This window comes from Rhinopithecus roxellana, chromosome 9, assembly GCF_007565055.1.
Source record: "Rhinopithecus roxellana isolate Shanxi Qingling chromosome 9, ASM756505v1, whole genome shotgun sequence".
In the NCBI taxonomy this organism is placed as follows: Eukaryota; Metazoa; Chordata; class Mammalia; order Primates; family Cercopithecidae; genus Rhinopithecus; species Rhinopithecus roxellana.
Window position 1 is genome coordinate 96,322,852 of NC_044557.1, and position 17,907 is coordinate 96,340,758.

Consider the following 17,907-nt stretch of genomic DNA (forward strand, 5'->3'; position numbering starts at 1 on the left):
ATAAACTTAGAGAGCAGCCCAGGGAGTCCTGCTAAAATGGCACCAGCTCAGTGCCCCCAGCTCCGAGCACTGGGCCTGGCCAAGAGAAAGCTCAAGGCACCTTTGTTAAAGAATTGGCGGGCTGGGTGCCGTGGCTTATGCCTGTAATCCCCACGCTTTGAGAGGCTGAGGCAGGGAGGATCCCGTGAGCCCAGGAGAAAGAGGCCAGCCTGGGCAACACAGGGTGACCCACCTCTACAAAAATTTTTTAAAATTAGCCGAGCATGGTGGTGCATACCCGTGGTCCCAGCTCCTCAGGAGGCTGAGGTGGGAGGATAGCTTGAGCCCAGGAATTCGAGGCTGCAGTGAGCTATCGCATCACTGCACTACCTAGCCTGGCCAACAGAGCAAAATCCTGTCTTAGACAAACAAAACAAAACAAAACAAAACAAAACAAAAAAAGGAACGACTGGCTCCTAATCAGGTAACTCAGCACTGAGTATGATGGGAGCACACCCCAACTCCCCCATAGCTGGAAGTGGAGGTGGAAAGACAATGGAAGCTTTTGATGCAACCCTTTTGATACGCTGCTAGAGGACAGCAGAAAGATACTTGAGAGAACATTGTCTATCTTCCCGAGAAATTTCTGGCTGAATGTCAAGATGATAGGACGGGCTTCTGGGCCAGGGGAGCAAGGCAGAGGGAAGGAGAGTATCAGTTTCCTAGGCACGTCCTGTTACAAGGAGAAAAACAGTATTTTCCATTCTAGACCAGGGGAAAGATGAGGTGTCCCATAATACCTGAAACTGGAATTACGGTGAGGAGCTTTTTATGTGGGAATTTCTGTACTAAATTTAGTCTTTGGAGAACAGCTTAGGGTAGCACTGACAGCCCACACCCTCCCCTCACCCCGCTTTCTTTTTCCTCTGGCACAGCACTCAGCACCATCAGACCCATCAGATATTTACGGCCTATCCCTGCTGCCCCTCCCGGGCAGGGATTTTGTCTTGGTTCGCATCTGCAGCTCCAGGGCCTAGAGCAGCCTGGGCACTTAGTAGGCCCAGTGAGTATCTGCGGGAGGGCTGAATGGGTGCGTGGACAACATTCCTCTTACTGACCCCGCTGCGAGGTGAGCCAGGCAGGGACTGTCACCATTCCTGAAGTCCAGGTGAGGGGGAAGCGACCCAGGGACAGGAACCTGGCCGGCTCGAAGGTCTGGAGACCAGGATTCGAGCCCGAGCCCTACCTGACAGGCCGTGACCTTGGGGGCCACCCCTGCGCCTCTGAGGGCCGGGTTTCCTCCTCGCACAATGAGGGCAATGACCCCCAACAGCAGCGCGCCCCGCAGTGACTTGCCCAAGGTCACCACCATCCCGGGCCCGTGGCGCCCCGGCTCGGGAGGACATGGGCCAGGCGGGCGCGGGGTTTTGGGGTGGGGGCCGGCGCAGGGCGGTCCCGGGGCGCGGCGCGCGCTGACGCCGGGGCCCCGCGATGCGGCGGGGACTAGGCGCGGGGGGAGGCGCGTCGCGAGGCAAGCGTCCTCCTTTTGTGCGAGCGCCGGCGGCTCGGCTTCTCGAAGGTAAACAGCGCTTCCTCTTCCTCCTCGCCGCGCCTCTTCCTTTTATAGTTATTTCTCGCCTGGCACTCGCCCGGGCCGCTGCTGCTGCTGCTGCCGCCGCGGCGGGGGCAGCTCGCAAACCTGTGGCGGTGACGTGAGCCCCGCCAACCCGGAAACGGCGGCGGCGGCACCGGAGGCTCCGAGTCTCCTGCGCTCCCGCGCCGCGCTCCCCTCGTCCGCCCGGGCCGCCAGGTACGTGCCGGGGCTCTGAAGGCGCCGCCGCCCGGCCAGCCCGCGCGCGCGCCCCTGGAGCCGATTTGCTCCTGGAGAGGGCGCGGGGTGCGGGGCGCGCGCGTGATGGGTGCAGGGAGAGGCTGGGGTGCAATCCGGGCCGCCGGGCCGGGCGCTGCGGCGGGTGGACAGGGGGCGCCGCCGCGGTGGGGGCGTCCGGGCCGGCGGGCGCGGGGGTCCCGGGGCAGGCTTCTCGAGTGCGCGGGGGGCGGCGGGCGGCGAGGGGAGCGCGCAGTGGGGCCGCCGCCCGGGTCCACCCAGCTGCGGAGCCGGCGCCTGGTGCGCCTCGAGGCAGGGGGCGCTCGGGTCGGGGTGGCTGGTCCTGGGCAGACCCTTCCTGCGAGCCAGGTGTCGGCGCGGGGACTGACCCTGGCAGCAGCGCTGGCCCCCGGCCACCACCCATCAGGAGCTTGGAAGGCAGTGGCATTCGATTTGAGGAACTAAAGGGGGTGAACAAAATCTCCATTGGCCTCAAGACTTCCTCCTGGGGTGGCCACCCGCCTATGTTTAAAGAGCACTTCCTCTTCGTCTTTTCTTTTCATCATCCTTCTTTTTAAATGGAAGTTCAGTGTTAACGGGTGGGTACCCTTGCAGCCTGCAGGGCTTTCCTGGGGCTGTGTACATACACACTGGGGGTGGGAGAAACCTGTGTGTCCTTTGAAACGTGTGTTCTGTGTCAGGGGTGGAAGGAAGGAGGTCTTCCCGTGTTGGAGCTCTTGGGGTGTGTTTTTGCTACCCACCCTGCTGCGTGAGGTGGAGGGGTGCAGAGGGATAGAGTGGGAAGCTGGGGCTGCGGAGGAGTGTCACGTGCACTTTGCACCCATGTTTAATTCCTGGCCCTGCCGTTTACTAGCTGTGTGACCTTGGGCAAGTCGCTTACCCTCTCTGAGTCTTAGGGTCCCGTCTGTAAAATGGGCTGCTGCGAGTGGGGCCTTGAGAAAACCAGCGTAGATTTCCTGGCCTGGAGGGGGCGCAGTGATAGAAAGTGTCATTGCCAGTCACCTTGAATTTCTGCATCCCCAGCACCTAGAAAGGGTGCCTTGGAGCACGTGGGAAGCACCCCATAGATAATTGTGAGATAGAACGGGTGGGTGGTGAATTTTGAGAGGTGAGCCAGTGTGCTTCCACATTTTGGCTTCCTTGCCCTGTAACTTCCATCCACGATCCCCGGGGAGCAGTTTTGCCATGGGAGTTGGATGGACTCCTCCCCTCTCTGAGGAAGACCATCTTGTGAAAATATATTTACTCCCTTGTGAAAAAGGGCTTACACTCTGACTTTGAGATTCTCCCATTCTTGGAAGATTGCACTGGGGGAAAAATAAAAAGAAGGCGTCATTTTGATTGCCACTGCCAGATGACTGACTGAGGCCAGCAGCCAAGGCTGAGCCAGGGCTGACGGCTGGGATGGTTTCCCAGGCCTGGGGTTCCTGTAATGTGGGGGAAGCCCGGAAGAGGTGGCTTTTCTACCTTGGTCGGCATGCAGAAGTGGTCAGCTGGCCTGAGTTTTCTTCCTGGGGAGACACGTTGGAATTTGCACTCTAGATCCTTGTTGGGCTCACAGCACTGAGAAGGGCAGAATGTGTGATGCAGGAGGCTGCAGTGGGTTCTAGCACAGGGAGACTAGGAAATGGTTTTCAAATAAAGGCCGATATGTTTCTACCTTCACTTTGGGAGATTTTCAAGTAATTTTGTTCTCTCTGACAGCCACCCCTTCTCCTTTCTCAGCTCCCAAAGTCTTCTGTGTACCTCTCTTAGGATCCTTAGCTATGTGGGTCCCCCAACTCCCAAGCCCCGTAAGTGCTACTATTATTTTTAAGAGACAATAGCAGACTCTTCTGTGCAGCAACATCCTGCAGTTTGAGCATGTGCAGATTCATTTTGTTTGTGTTTTGGAGAAAGGGTCTAACGGTATTGTTGAGGTTGAGGTAGTGCAGTGGTGTGATTATGTCTTACTGCAGCCCTGACCTCTCAGGCTCAAGCCATCCTCCTACCTCAGCCTCCCAAGTAGCTGGGACCATAGGTGTGCGCCACCATGCCCAACTAATTTTTTAATGGTTTGTAGAGACGGAGTCTCCCTGTGTTGCCCAAACTCCTGGGCTCAAGGGATCCTCCCTGCCTTAGCCTCCCAAAGTGCTGGGATTACAGGCATGAGCCAGTGTGCCCGGCCCAGGTTCATTTTTAATGACTGAACTGTGGAGTGGCCAGCGTTACCTGTAAAGGAGAGCTAGGGTTCTCATTTTCCTGAGACTTAGAGAGAGTGTGGGACTTGGCCCAAGACCTTCAGTCAGGAAGGGGCAGATTGAGGGTCCTCACCTAAGTCTTCGGCCTGCAGAGCTCACGTTTCTTCTTGCAGACCTTGAGTGATCTTTGTGCTTCCTCTGGCACCTGACTTGCTGCCTGGCACATGCAGGAAACGGTACGTGTCTTTGACAGAATGAGCAGAATGATGGGTTCCTCTTTGCTCTTTGAGGATGGACATTCTTTTTCCATCTCGAGGTCAGCCCACTGGCCGGCAGTTGACCTTGAAATGGTTCTCCCGTGGTTCCTCCCTATGTGGAATCCTGGTCCCTGACAGCTCTTATATCAGGATCCAGAGACCCATGCACAGGAAGGACGCCCAAGGGATGCTGGTGCCAGGAGGTTGTGGCCTCACCCGTGCTCAGCATTACTGCCATCTCGTTAATTGAAGAGACCACCATTCATGTGGCTTTGGCGGTCTGGGACTTGGCTGTCTTCAGCAAAATCAGCCATCACTGAGCATTGTAAAGGAAGTGTTGTAAAATTCAGATTACAATCTGAATTTCCACTATCTTTTGGCTGTGCAGCCTTCGAGAGGTCACTATACTCTCGGCACCCTCTTTTCCTCATCTCTAAACAGGCAAAAGAATCCCCATCGGTCTCCCAGGGCTCCTGAGTAAGAGAGTAAGATCCAAATTCATACCTCGGTTTTCTTTCTCACTGCTCATGTGCATGGAACCAAATTTGTTCCCTTCTTGGAGCCTCAGTGTTCTCATCTGTAAAACGGACGCATATATCATGGGGTTGTGTTGCTCCTAGCAGTAACGTAAGCGAAGCCCTTAGCATAGGCCCCTGTTCCCATTGCACACCCCATATAATAGTGATCACCATCCATGATTTTTGTTAACAACAGTAATAATCACTGTTTCCTCAGCAAGCGTATAGGCATCTCAAAGACCAGATTCATCTCTGTTTTAGCTTGAATTGGAGCTTCTTGAAAGAAATAAATTTGGCTGGGAGGAGTGAAGGGTTGATTTTTTTTTTTTTTCTCTTCCCTAAAGGGGATACTTGATAAAGGCCTGTTGAAAAACAGATCCTTCTGATCTTGTTTTTCATTCATTTCTCAGGGTAAGGGCTGTCCCCCATCCCTGTTTTTCTGTCTCTCTTGTAAAGTCCCCTCTTTATGTGTCTGTGACACTCATTTCCTATCTTCTCATAACCTTCGCATCGACTTCTTCCTGCATTCAGTTGAGACTTTCCTTCTCTGGGCTCTCAAATGGACAGGTCCTTTTGCTTCAGTAGAACTTTGGCGATTAAGTCTTTGATAGTCTTAAAACAGGTGATTGGCCTCCCCAGGCTGAAAGAAAGGCAACTTTGTTAGCCTAGGATGCATGAGGTTAAGAGCAATTTTTTTTCCTCTCCTCCTTTTCTCCTTCTAGAGGCAGTGAAGGTTTGGGGGCCCTATAGCCTGTGTTCACATCCTGGCTCTGCCACTCACTAGCCCTGTGGCCTTGGCCAAGAGACTTCCTTTCTCTTTGTCTCTCTCTTCATCTTTCAAATGAGGACTAACAGTCGCCACCTGGAAGTGTTGTTGTGACGCTCAACCCAGAGGTTGTATGGACAGTGCCCAGCAGAGAGCATGGCACCTAGTAGGTGCTCAGCAGTGTCTGTTTCTTCCCTCGGCCCCTGGTGCTCTTTCTGTCCCTCCCCTGGTCCCATCATCTGTCCCCACATCCATCGCCTTGCCCTCCCCGGACAGAGCTTCAGTTTCCTTTGGGAATAGAGCCTTTGGCTGGCAGGTCATTCCTAGATTAAAGTTGGAACCTCCAAGCTTTATAAAGTCCAAGTGTGCTATTTTAAACCAATTGTGGACTTTTGTGTGGTGCTTCCGCTGAATGGAAAGATAATTGTACCAGAGCTTGTCAAGAAGAGTAAATGGGCGAGTCGTGGAGCTTACATTCTGTCCCATTGATTTTTTTTTTTCTTCTTTTGGAGGACTTACTAGCTGCCATCTGCTCCTTGAACATCGTGTTCATAAATATATAAATAATCGAAGTTGATGAGGAGGTTTGCTTAAAGAAGTGTTGCTGAGTGATTTTTATAAATATTTAAGATAATCTGAAATCATTAAAGGAATTGCGGGGTTTATTAAAAAACTGAAGATGTGTTTTGGAAAGGATCCTTTTCTTTACAAGCTGAATAAATGTCAAGAGTAGAGAAATGAGGGACGAGAGCTTTCTGAGCGTGGACATGAGACCCATGCTGGTGAGTGGGCAGCCAGTCTGTCTGACTCTGCCAGGCCTCAGAGTTTTTTTTTTTTAATTTTTTTAATTTTAATTTTAATTTTTGAGATGGAATCTTGTTCTGTCGCCCAGGCTGGAGTGCAGTGGCACAGTCTCGGCTCACTGCAAGCTCCGCCCCCTGGGTTCACGCGATTCTCCTGCCTCAGTCTCCCAAGTAGCTGGGACTACAGGTGCCCGCCACCGCGCCTGGCTAATTTTTTTTTTTTTTTTTTTTTTGTATTTTTAGTAGAGATGGGGTTTCACCGTGTTAGAGACAGGGTTTCTCCACATTGGCCAGGCTGGTCTCGAACTCCTGATCTTAGGTGATCCACTCGCCTCAGCCTCCCAATGTACTGGGATTACAGGTGTGAGCCACTGCGCCTGGCCGCCTCAGCGTTCTTGAAAGCTGCCTGGGCTTCCTTGAGGGTTGGAGAGGGCCAGTGATTAATGTGTGCCAGGATTCCCCTCGGGGAGCACACATTTCATATTCTGCTTGTGAGAGTCAGTGGCGGGCTTCTAGAAGGTTCCTAAGGCAGATCTCCTTTGGTTAATGATGGGCTATGTTTTAGTGAGACCTGTTAAGGCCCACAGTTCTGGAGGCTTCTAGGTGGTAGAAGCAAGGGAGGGAGGAGTTGGAGGAGAACTTTCCAAACTTGAGTGTGCTGTGCATCACGTGGGGATTGCCTTGGAGGTTCTGAGCAGGGGCTGGGGCAGGCCGAGATGCTGCATTTTGAACACTTTTGCACATAATGTGATGCCTCTGGATTGTAGACCACACTTTGAGTGCAGTGGGCCAGGAAATCATCCAGCCTGACCCGCTCCCCCTCATTCATTCAGGAGCCGGGCTGATGCTGATGGTGCAAATCTGTATATGACCCTGGCGGTTCCCGAGGTAGCTTAATGGAGGAGGCAGGCATGTGAAAACACATATGACAAAGTGACGAAGGCCTAGGACGGACCTCAAGACAGGCGACAGTGGGAGCAGGAAGGGGTGGTAGAGAGATTGCCTCTGTCTGCCAGCAGGTGCTGAATAAGCCCAGGGGGGCCTAGATGCTGTGAGCCATTGAGATGGGGCTGCCTTCAGGGAGGGGAGGAGGAGAGGCAGTGTGAGCTGAACATCTCCTCCACGCGATGGTGGCCTGTAAGGACTGAGCAGAAGAAACCCCATTCTCAGAGTTTCAGGCCTAAGCATCCAGTACATCCACACAAGGGAACTGGGACTCCCCATGGGGAAGCATCTTGACCAGGAGGCACAGTCAGGGCTGGAACCTAGGCCGCCGGCTCCCGAGCCTGGTTTTTGCTCACTGCTCCACAGTGCCGCCGTCTGCATCCACTGCTGTGTTTAGCAGTAAGGCTGTGAGAGCAGGAGGGTGCTGAGGACTGGAGTCTTTCCTTAGTTCAAAATGTACCGCTGTCCTTAACCTTCCTTCAGCAGGGGACCAGACACTTAAATCCACGATGAAAAAGAAGGCCCAACGTGGGAAAAGTGACAGCTTGGAAATCAACATAAACAGTGCCAGAGACTAATCTTCGTTCTGTCTTTTCCCCTTCCCGGCACCAGCATCCTTTGATGAGAAGGTGGGGGAAGGACAGTGAGGGCCCCGTTGTGCAGAGGAGTTAAGGATGGGAAAGGCTTGGGCGGCAGGAGGAAGAAAAGTGCCATTCTTTCCTCATCTGCTTAATAGAGTCTCCTGTCACTGGCTCTGTCTGGCTGATTTGAGTTCTTTGGAATTTATATCCAGTGCTCACTCAACGAAGCCTATTGCGTGGCAGGGCTGATGGAGCCCTGGCCCTGCTCCTCAGTGCTGCATGACCTTGGGAAAATCACATCCCACTGCAGAACCAGAATTGTCATTGATGAAACTGGGCTACTATCACCTGCTTCCCTGGAATGTTTGGAGGATTGAGTGTGATAATGTGTATCAAAGCATCTAGCATAGTCTCTAGCAGAAACCCTCCATATACACATCCTTCCTCCCATGGGACATAGTCACGGCTGGGTGAGAGCTGTATGATTTGTCCAGGCCTATCCTTCTGGCAGAGATGGGATCTGAATTTAATGCAGGGGGGAAGTTCTTCAAGATGCTCTTGGGCTGGGCACGGTGGCTCACACGTGTAATCTCTGCACTTCGGGAGACCGAGGCGAGTGGATCACCTGAGGTCAGGAGTTCAACACCAGCCTGGCCAACATGGTGAAACCTCATCTCTACTAAAAATACAAAAATTAGCTGGGCGTGGTGGCGGGTGCCTGTAATCCCAGCTACTTGGGAGGCTGAGGCAGGAGAATTGCTTGAACCTGGGAGGCAGAGTTTGCAGTGAGCCAAGATTGTGCCATTGCACTCCAACCTGGGCGACAAAAAGGAAACTCCGTCAAAACAAAACAAAACAAAACAAAGATGCTTTTGAACTCCTCAGGTGGCTTTATGAAAAATGAAACACTGCCATGTTAGTGGTTGGCACCTTTGAAAAAGGACAGTGGCAGGTTGAGAAGCAAGGACCTCGGAACCAAGGAGGTCTTTGATTCAGACCCGACTCCCTAACTGTGAAGTCTTTTGCACGTTGCATAACCTCTCTTGGCATCTTAGTGTCTGTTTCCCAGCTTGTTGTGGCTCTTAGGTCAGAAAATGTCTGAATGTACCTGGCATAGGGTCTGGCATCAGTGGATGCTCAGTACTTTGAGCCCCTGGTCTACAGAGCCTCAGTGCTGGGACTCAGGGAGAGGAACATGTAGACTAAGGGAAGTTTCTTTACCAGCCCCAGCTTTGCTCAAAACCAGAGTTGAAGTAGAATGCAGGAGACGACGTGGAAGTGAAACTTGGGCAATAACTTCCTAAAATGTCTGCTTTGCTCCCCTGAACTCTGGTTTTGTGTATTGCCTTCTGCCCCTGGGACACCAGAGACCAACCAGTGTGTAGACAGATCAAACAGGCTTGCAAATGAAAGAATCAAATGGAGATTTCTGTTTTCTGAAAAGTGGTATTTTACAGTCATTCCTAAACATGCCTTCATAACTCTCAAGTTTTCAGGTCTTGAGGGAACAGTGAGATTCATCCTGCCATTCAACAACAGAACAGTCACTGAGTGAGCACCTACTGTGTGCTAGGCCCTGTGATGGATCCACGTGGGGAATGATACTGTGTGCCCCACAGCCACCCGACACACGTCCCTGAGGCCTGAGAAGCCTGGAGAATGAAGAGTTTGGGTTTATTTCTTTGGGTTAACTTAAACTCAGCCCTTCTAGGCCCATTCTTCTCACTCAGGAATTGGAGAAGTTTTTCTGAGGGGTTTGGAATGGGATGGCAGGGAGAATCACCAGACACCATGAATGACAGGCCAGTGGGTTGATGGTGGCGAGTGGAGCAGGAGCTAGGGGGTGAGGTCACATTTCCAGACTATGTGTGCAGGCAGCTATGGACCTGGCAGAAAGCCCCTCTATTTTTATTTTATTTATTTATTTTTTTGAGACAGAGTCTCGCTCTGTCACCCAGTCTGGAGTACAGTGGCACAATCTCGGCTCACTGCAACCTCTGCCCCCTTGGGTTCAAGCAATTATCCTGCCTCAGCCTCCTGAGTAGCTGGGACTACAGGCACCTGCAACCACACCTGGCTAATTTTTGTACTTTTAGTAAAGACGGGGTTTCACCATGTTGGCCAGGCTGGTTCCGAACACCTGACCTCAGGTGATCTGGCTGCCTCGGCCTCCTAAAGTGCTGGGATTACAGGTGTGAGCCACCATGCCTGGCCTGAAAGCCCCTCTTAACAGGGCTCCCATCAGGATCACATCATGGGTTTCTGTGATTTTGGAGCATGGAGCAGGTGTCCTGTACTTTGTTTTTGTCGTTGTTGTTGTTGTTGTTGTTGTTTTTTGGAGACAGAGTTTCGCTCTTGTTGCCCAGGCTGGAGTGCAGTGGTGCAGTCTTGGCTCACTGCAACCTCTGCCTTCCGGGTTCAAGCAATTCTCCTGCCTCAACCTCCCAAGTAGCTGGGATTATAGGTATGTGCCAACACGCCCAGCTAATTTTGTATTTTTAGTAGAGACAGGGTTTCACCATGTTGGGCAGGCTGATCTCGAACTCATGACCTCAGGCAATCCATCTGCCTCGGCCTCCCAAAGTGCTGGGATTACAGGCGTGAGCCACTGTGCCTGGCTGTGTCATGTACTTTGAATATTTTATTTCTTACTTTCAGGGTAACTCTTATGAGGCAGGTCATATTATTCCCATTTTACAGATGAGGAAACTGAGAAAACCTGGAGGCTAATAAAAAGCAGAGCTGGAATTCAAATGTGCCAGGCCAGCTTCAGTGCCCACCTCCTGTTTTTGCTACCTCCTTCGGTAAACCTTGAATGTAACTGGAAAAGTCTATGAATGGAGTTGTGTAGCCAAGAGCAGACACTGTTCCTGCTGGACCCTGCTGGGAGAGGGCGGTGGGTTTCTCAGTGGGCATCTCATAACAACGGGCATCTCAGCAGCCCTCAGGGCCAAGAACCACCTACTGCAAACTTGTCAGCCAAGGAAGCTCAGAATTTATAATTGCGGTTGTAAGTAGATTACTTGAGCTAATTTGAGCAGTGAGGTTTTTGGTAAAGTTAGTGTGAAACTGACTCATACTAATAATCTACTTCTTGATGTATTTGGTGTTGGGATTTGTAGCACTTTGCATTGTCTGCATATATGCATCCGCACAAGAAAAGATTTGGGGGAAAGAAAGGTCCTGAGACCTTACACTCTGGGGGATTGAATTTGAAAGGAAAATTTCAATGTTTGGATCCTGGTCCATGTAGACTTGAGCAAATAAGGTGCACATGGGATTTAGACCTCTGCTTTCAAGTTCCCCTACCCATTTTCTATATGTGACCTTGCCAGCATACTCTGTGCACGTGTTCCTTCTTCTGCGGGATTTCTTTAATCTGCTCATACCTTGGGTGTTCTTATGCTTTCTGGGTGGAAGGGTCTAGAGAGAGAGAGAGATATATATGTATGTTTGTGTTTTAGTAGAGATGGGGTTTTACCATGTTGGCCAGGTTGATCTCAAACTCCTGACTTCAGGTGATCCATCTGCCTCAGCCTTCCCAATAAATAAATATATATATTTATATATATATGTGTGTGTGTGTGTGTAAATCTCTCTCTATATATATTCATTTTACTTTGTTTTATTTTTTTGAGATGAGAGTCTTGCTACGTTGATCAAAATGGACTCACTCTCCCGGGTTCCAGTGATCCTCCCACTTCAGCCTCCCAGGTAGATGGGACTCTAGGTGCCACACCACTGTACCTGGAAAGCCAGGGTCTTTTTTTTCTTTTCTTTTTTTTCTTTTCTTTTTTTTTTTGAGACAGTGTCGCTTTGTCACTCAAGCTGGAGTACAGTGGCGCGATCTCGGCTCACTGCAACCTCTGCTTCCTGGGTTCAAGCGATTCTCATACCTCAGCCTCCCGAGTAGCTGGAATCACAGGTGTGGACTACCACGCCCAGCTAATTTTTGTATTTTTAGTAGAGACAGGATTTTACCATATTGGCCAGGCGGGTTTCAAACTCCTGACCTCAAGTGATCTGCCTGCCTCGGCCTCCCAAAGTGCTGGGATTACAGGTTCCCAGCTTTTAATTTTTAAGGCACAGTTGGAGCCATGAAAGAGGAAGCATCTCCCAGCTAGAGGTGACCCACCCAGGGGCCCCATCAGCCTAGATGCTGAGGAGGTCAGTATCTCACACAATGTAATCTCTTGTTAGAATCTCGCTTTGGGGGCTCTGATTCCAGCTGAAGGTGGAAGACCGTTCGGAGGCAATGGAGGCCCGGAGAGGTGATGTGTGTTGTCCAGTGTCACACAGGAGTGTGACAATCATCTAGGCCAGTCTTCATTTAAAGGAGGGACCAGGCCAGGCACGTGAAAGCCCACTAAGGGACCCAGCAGTGAAGAGGGCGAGTTCTCTTGACCAGACAGCCTGTCCCTGGGAGGCGGGTTGTGAAGCCACAAGGCCCTGCCCTGGCACCCACCAGCCTGGGTCCTGGTTTCCTGTTCTGATCTGAGCTGGGCTGGTTTTCTGCTAGTTCCTAACAGACAGACACATGCCCCTAAGACCTAAAAGCACCCAAGGAGAAGAAACTCTGCTGAACAGAGTCACATCTTCATGGTGAAGTTCAGAAGTCAGCACAGTAGGCAAAAAAATAAAAAATAAAAAAATCCTGGCCGGCCGTGGTGGCTCATGCCTGTAATCCCAGCACTTTGGGAGGCTGAGGCAGGCGGATCACGAGGTCAGGAATTTGAGAACAGCCTGACCAACGTGGTGAAACCTCGTTTCTACTAAAAATACAAAAATTAGCCGGATGTGGTGGCACGCACCTGTAATCCCAGCTACTCAGGAGGCTGAGGCAGGAGGAACGTTTTAACTGGGGAGGCAGAGGTTGCAGTGAGCCGAGATTTTACCACTGCACTCCAGCCTAGACAACAAAGGCGAGACTCTGTCTCAAAAAAAAAAAATTCCTGACAATCTCCCGAGTTGCTCCTGAAGGCTGGTTTTCCATGCACTGGTTTTGTGTGTCTGGTGCTGTACTGGAACATCAATGAGTCAGTGCATGATAGAAACAGCAGTAGACACTATACAATAAAGTACAATGCACAATATAAAAAAAAAATGGGAAGCAGAGTGCTATAGCTCTTTTAGAATTTGTCCAGCAGGCTTTCCAGTTTCCCCACACTAAAAACCAAAAAACAAAAAAACCCATAGAAACAAATACAAACAAATACAATAGGCAAAATACACTTTTATATTATTTAAAGTTTTTAAAATTGAAAAAGAAAAGCATTTGACCCTTTGAGTATAGCTGAATTCGGCTCAGTGAAATGAGGGTATGGCTGGGTGGCACACGCCTGCCACCCCAGCTACTCAGGAGGCTCAGGTGGGAGGATCGATTGAGCCCAGGAGTTTGAGACCAACCTGGGCAACACAGGGAGACCCCTGTCTCTAAACAAAAAAAAAAGAAAAAACGAGGGTACAGTGGAATCCCACTGTATGTTTGATGCACTGAGGACATCTTCAGAATGTGCGAAGTTGTCTTGATACCCAACGGGAGTGTTATCTGTGTATGTGTGATTATCCCAGGGTCTCTCATGCTTGAGTGTGATAACCTTGGAGAGAGTTTTTGGATATCTAGTTGTCTGATGTGAGAGATAGAGTGGACAGAGGGAGACAGCTTTTCTTGACCTGGTGAGGCCTAAATAAATAAATAAATAAATAAAGCAAGCAGAGTCTCTTTGGTTACCGCAGCCCCTAGATTTAGGCCCCTTCTGACTTTGTCATTGTTCCTGCACGTTTCAAGTCTGCAGCTGAAGGCCCCATCCAGGAGTTGATGTGAAAGGGCTTCGGCCTCCTGGGTCTTTGGATTTGATCCCACAGTCCCTGAGGCCCTGCCTGAGTGGACCTGTCTCAAAATAAATGAGTAATAAACGAGGTATGACCTTTGAATGTCCCCCAACTGTCCTCCATGATTGATGTGGTTGAAAAATGCTTCTCTTTAGATAAACTAATCATCGGCTCGACACCTTGAACACCTAAAACCAAAAGAAGAGGAACCTGATTTTTCGTTTTTTCTGATCATCCCCAAATAGCTGCTGGGTGAGGAGGGAGCATTTGATTCCACCTTGGAGCTTATTCTCGAATGCATTATGGAGCTCTCATTCAGCAGCGCAGAGCTGAGAAGCACCTGAGATTGTGCAGCTGATGTGCACAGACCAGAATGTTCCATAAGAGCTCACTCCAGAGAAAACCCAACAGGTGTCCCTGACCCTGCCCTGTGATGACTGTGAAAGGTGTCACCCCAGTGAAGGTACATTCATTTTCTTGCTGGTGTCCAACCAGGTGACCTTTTGAGTGACCCTTCTGGGCAACTATTGCAATTGATGTTAAGAGCCATGTACATCTTCATAACCTTTGACCCAGGGAACCCACTTTGGGAATCTTTCCTAAGAAAAACAGTAAAAAGTATGGACAAAATGTCACATAAAGATTTTTAGCTCAGCTTTATGTTATTGTTAATACAGGGTCTCACTCTGTCAACTAGGCTGGAGTGTAGTGGCATGATCATGATGTAGCCTTGACCTCCAGGGTTCAAGCAGTCCTCCCACCTCAGCCTCCCAAGTACCTCAGTTTTCAATTCAATTGGGAACGACAGTGGTTCCCTAATTTGATTCCATAGGCTTCTTCAGAATCCCCTGGAATAACTACAGATACTCACATAGATTGGCTAGTGTCATCTCTAGAGGCAGAAGCTGGGACCACAGGTGCCCGCCACCATGCCTGGCTAATTTTTTTATTTTTAGTAGAGATGAGGTCTTGCTGTGTCGCCCACACTGGTCTCAAATTCAAGCTCAAGCCACCCTCCCCGCTTGGCTTCTCAAAGTGTTGGGATTACAGGCATGAGCCATTGCACCTGGCCAGCTCAGCTTTTTACAGTAGCAAAGTAAATGGGAAATAATCTAAGTGTCTGACAGTAACCACCTACTTAAGTTATGCTTTGGCCGCATGGTGGAATATTACACGGCCACGCAAAGTCAGGGCCCTGGAGGCTGTGAGAAGACTTAGAAAACCATCCGTCATTTATAGGAAACAAGACTTTGAGTAAATAGACCAAAATGGTGTCAGAGGTTGTGTTAGGGAGATAAGAATAGTGAGATATTCTTTCCCTCTCTCTCGTTTGCATGTTTTTTTTGTAACGTGATTATGTTACTTTTATTGTAAGAAAACCTCCCCTTCTCCCCTTCTTTTTTCCTCTCCACTAAGAGTGTCCTCTTCTTTTCTTCTCTTCTGTTGCCCAGGTTGGAGTGCTGTGGTGTGATCACAGCTCACTCCAGCCTCGACCTCCCTGCCTCAGGTGATCCTCCTGCCTCAGGTGATCCTCCTGCCTCAGCCTCCTGAGCAGCTGGGACCACAGGTGCATGCCACTACATCTGATTAATTTTTTAATTATTTGTAGAGATGGGGTCTCGCTATGTTACCCAGGCTAGTCTATAACTTCTGGCTGAAACAGTCCTCCTGCCTTGGCCTCCCAAAGTGCTGGAATTACAGATGTGAGCCACTGAGCTTGGCCTCTTTTCTTCTTAAGAAACCTAGAATACTACTGCTTTCAGGAAAACAGAGAAAACCAAACTTTAGATTACTTCATAAAAGATATACAACAAAACAGTTCAATTAATAAAACTTAGGCCCAGGCATCCCTGAGGTGGAATACTGACAGGTCTGATTAAAGAAAAACAGCTAGCAATTCTTGAATGTATCAGCCGCCATGGACCATCTCCTAGATCTACGCAGAAGACATTGTTGTTGCCATTTTATAATTGAGGAAACCTGGCGTCAGAGGGAGGTCACAAGATTTTTCTAGATTTTTCTAGAATCTCATCATTCCTTCCAGTCAAGCAGCTGATAGGATTAAGGAATCTAGAGACACCCCCATACCGGTAACTGTCTTCAGGTCCTATAGAAATTATTTGCAGGGCCAGGTGTGGTGGCTTGCGCCTGTAATCCCAATACTTTTGGAGGTCGAGGCGGGCAGATCATTTGAGGTCAGGAGTTTGAAACCAGCCTGGCCAACGTGGTGAAACCCCACCTCTACTAACAATACAAAAATTAGCCAGGCGTGGTGGTGCACGTGTAGTCCCAGCTACTCGGGAGGCTGAGGCAGGAGAATCGCTTGAACCTGGGAGGCGGAGGTTGCAGTGAGCCAAGATTGTGCCATTGCACTCCAGCCTGGGTGACAGAGTGAGACTCTGTCTCAAAAAAAAAAAAAAAAAAAAAAAAGAAATTATTTTCAGGGAAAGGTAAGATGAATGAGAGCCACTAATGAACAGTTGCCAAGTGTTTTCTGTTTGGGGACTGTATGTAATTCCAAAGCAAAGTGAACTTTGGTTCAGGCAGTGGGAGCTGTGTTCCATGTGTTCTCAATGGAAGATGAGTGACCTTATGGCTCCAAGCACCTGACCAATCTCTCTGCTCCTGCCTCCTGGACGTCTGGGGAGCAAGGGTGCAGAGGGTGTGCCCAACCTCTCTTGGGGAGAGGGACCACTTTTCAGAACCCTCTTCCTGTGCTCTGTGATGGGAGGCAGAGGCAGAAGAAAAGGATGTGTCTGCCTCTGAGAAGCCCGTATGGAGCAGACAGGAGCAGACAGACGAAGGCACCCCAGCGGGTGGCTGAGCTATAACCGTTTATGGCATTGCAAATTTCGAGACAGACTCTTAGGGTGTGTGATGCAGCCCACTTGTCATCTTTGCCTGTGTTTTAGAAGGGTTAGGATTCATTGCTCCTCAGCCATTTTTTAAAGGGAGGCGCCAAATATAGAAAGTACCTGGTAGGTAGGTACCAAACATATGTTTGATGAATGAGTATATGAGTTAATTTTCTACTTTGGGTGGACAGTTATATTTCTGGGTGGACAATTTTTTATTATTAGATTTTTTTTTTTCTTTTAGAAACAGGGTCTTGCTCTGTTGTCCAGGTGCAAGCATGGCTCACTACAGCCTCTAACTCCTGAGCTCCAGGGATCCTCCCACCTTGGCCTCCCAAAGAACTGGGACTACAGGCTCTCTCCACTGTGCCTGGCTGATAATTTACATTGACATCTTTATTTATTTATTATTTTATTTTGAGACAGAGTCTTGCTCTGTCACCCAAGCTGGAGTGCAGTGGTGCAGTCTTGGCTCACTGCAACCTCAACCTCTTGGGTTTAAGTGATCCTAGTGCCTCAGCCTCTGAGTAGCTGGGACTATAGGCTTTGAGCCACCACAGCTGGCTAATTTTTGTGTTTTTAGTAGAGATGGGGTTTCACTTTGTTGGCTAGGCTGGTCTCGAACTCCTGGCCTCAGGTGATCTGCCCGCCTCAGCCTCCCAAAGTGCTGGGATTACAGACGTGAGCCACTGTGCCTGGCTTAAATTGGCATCTTTAAAAATATTCATTTCATGCCCAGGATTTATCATTTTGATGTGTGTATATAAGTATTTCTGTGATTAGATGCAAAAGGGGGACACGTCTTAGCATCTCAAATAGGCATTTATTGAATGTCCAGAAAAACCCTAGGTTTGCCCATTGTCTTCCCTGTCTGTATCCCCTACCCCACCTTTCTCTTGTCCTCACATCTGGGCTCTCTGCTCCTCAGCACCTGGGAAAGGAAGTGATAATTAAGTCAGCTGCTGTGGCTGAAGAAGTGAAGAATGACCCCAGCTACTTGCTGAATTGGGCCCTGGGCTCACCAAGCTGAGTCATGCTGAGTCATGCAGGCTCCTTGTCCTTACAGTTTCGAGGGTCAGAGGAAGAAAATGAAGGACTAAAACACAAGGGGAACACGGTGACAGTAGAGGTTTCTGCTGGGTGTACATCATCTCATTTAATCCTCATCAAAACCTTATGGTAGGCTGGGTGCAGTGGCTGATGACTGTAATCCCAACACTTTGGGAGGTAGAGGAGGGAGGATCGCTTGAGCCCAAGAGTTCCAGAGCAGCCTGGGCAACATCAGGAAGCCCCCATCTCTACAAAAAAATAAAGATATTATCTAGGCATGGTAGCATTCACC

The 17,907-nt window shown here is 49.8% G+C and overlaps 1 protein-coding gene and 1 non-coding gene across 15 annotated transcripts in view; both read left to right on the forward strand.

The window, feature by feature from the left end:
* Positions 1–1,466: 1,466 nt before the first annotated feature.
* Positions 1,467–17,907, forward strand: part of FAM49B (family with sequence similarity 49 member B) — a 175,945-nt gene continuing 159,504 nt past the window's right edge. For 6 of the 14 annotated variants that reach the window (XM_030938033.1, XM_030938034.1, XM_030938036.1 and 3 more), the window contains exon 1: positions 1,596–1,789. The gene's annotated coding sequence lies outside the window, so the exon portion shown is untranslated. Of the gene's footprint in view, positions 1,790–17,907 lie in introns of all 14 variants that reach the window. The other 8 variants (XM_030938035.1, XM_030938048.1, XM_030938042.1 and 5 more) reach the window with 5 other exon arrangements.
* On the forward strand, positions 12,992–13,056 carry LOC115899793. The gene has a single exon (XR_004059397.1). It is a non-coding gene; the product is annotated as a U7 small nuclear RNA (small nuclear RNA).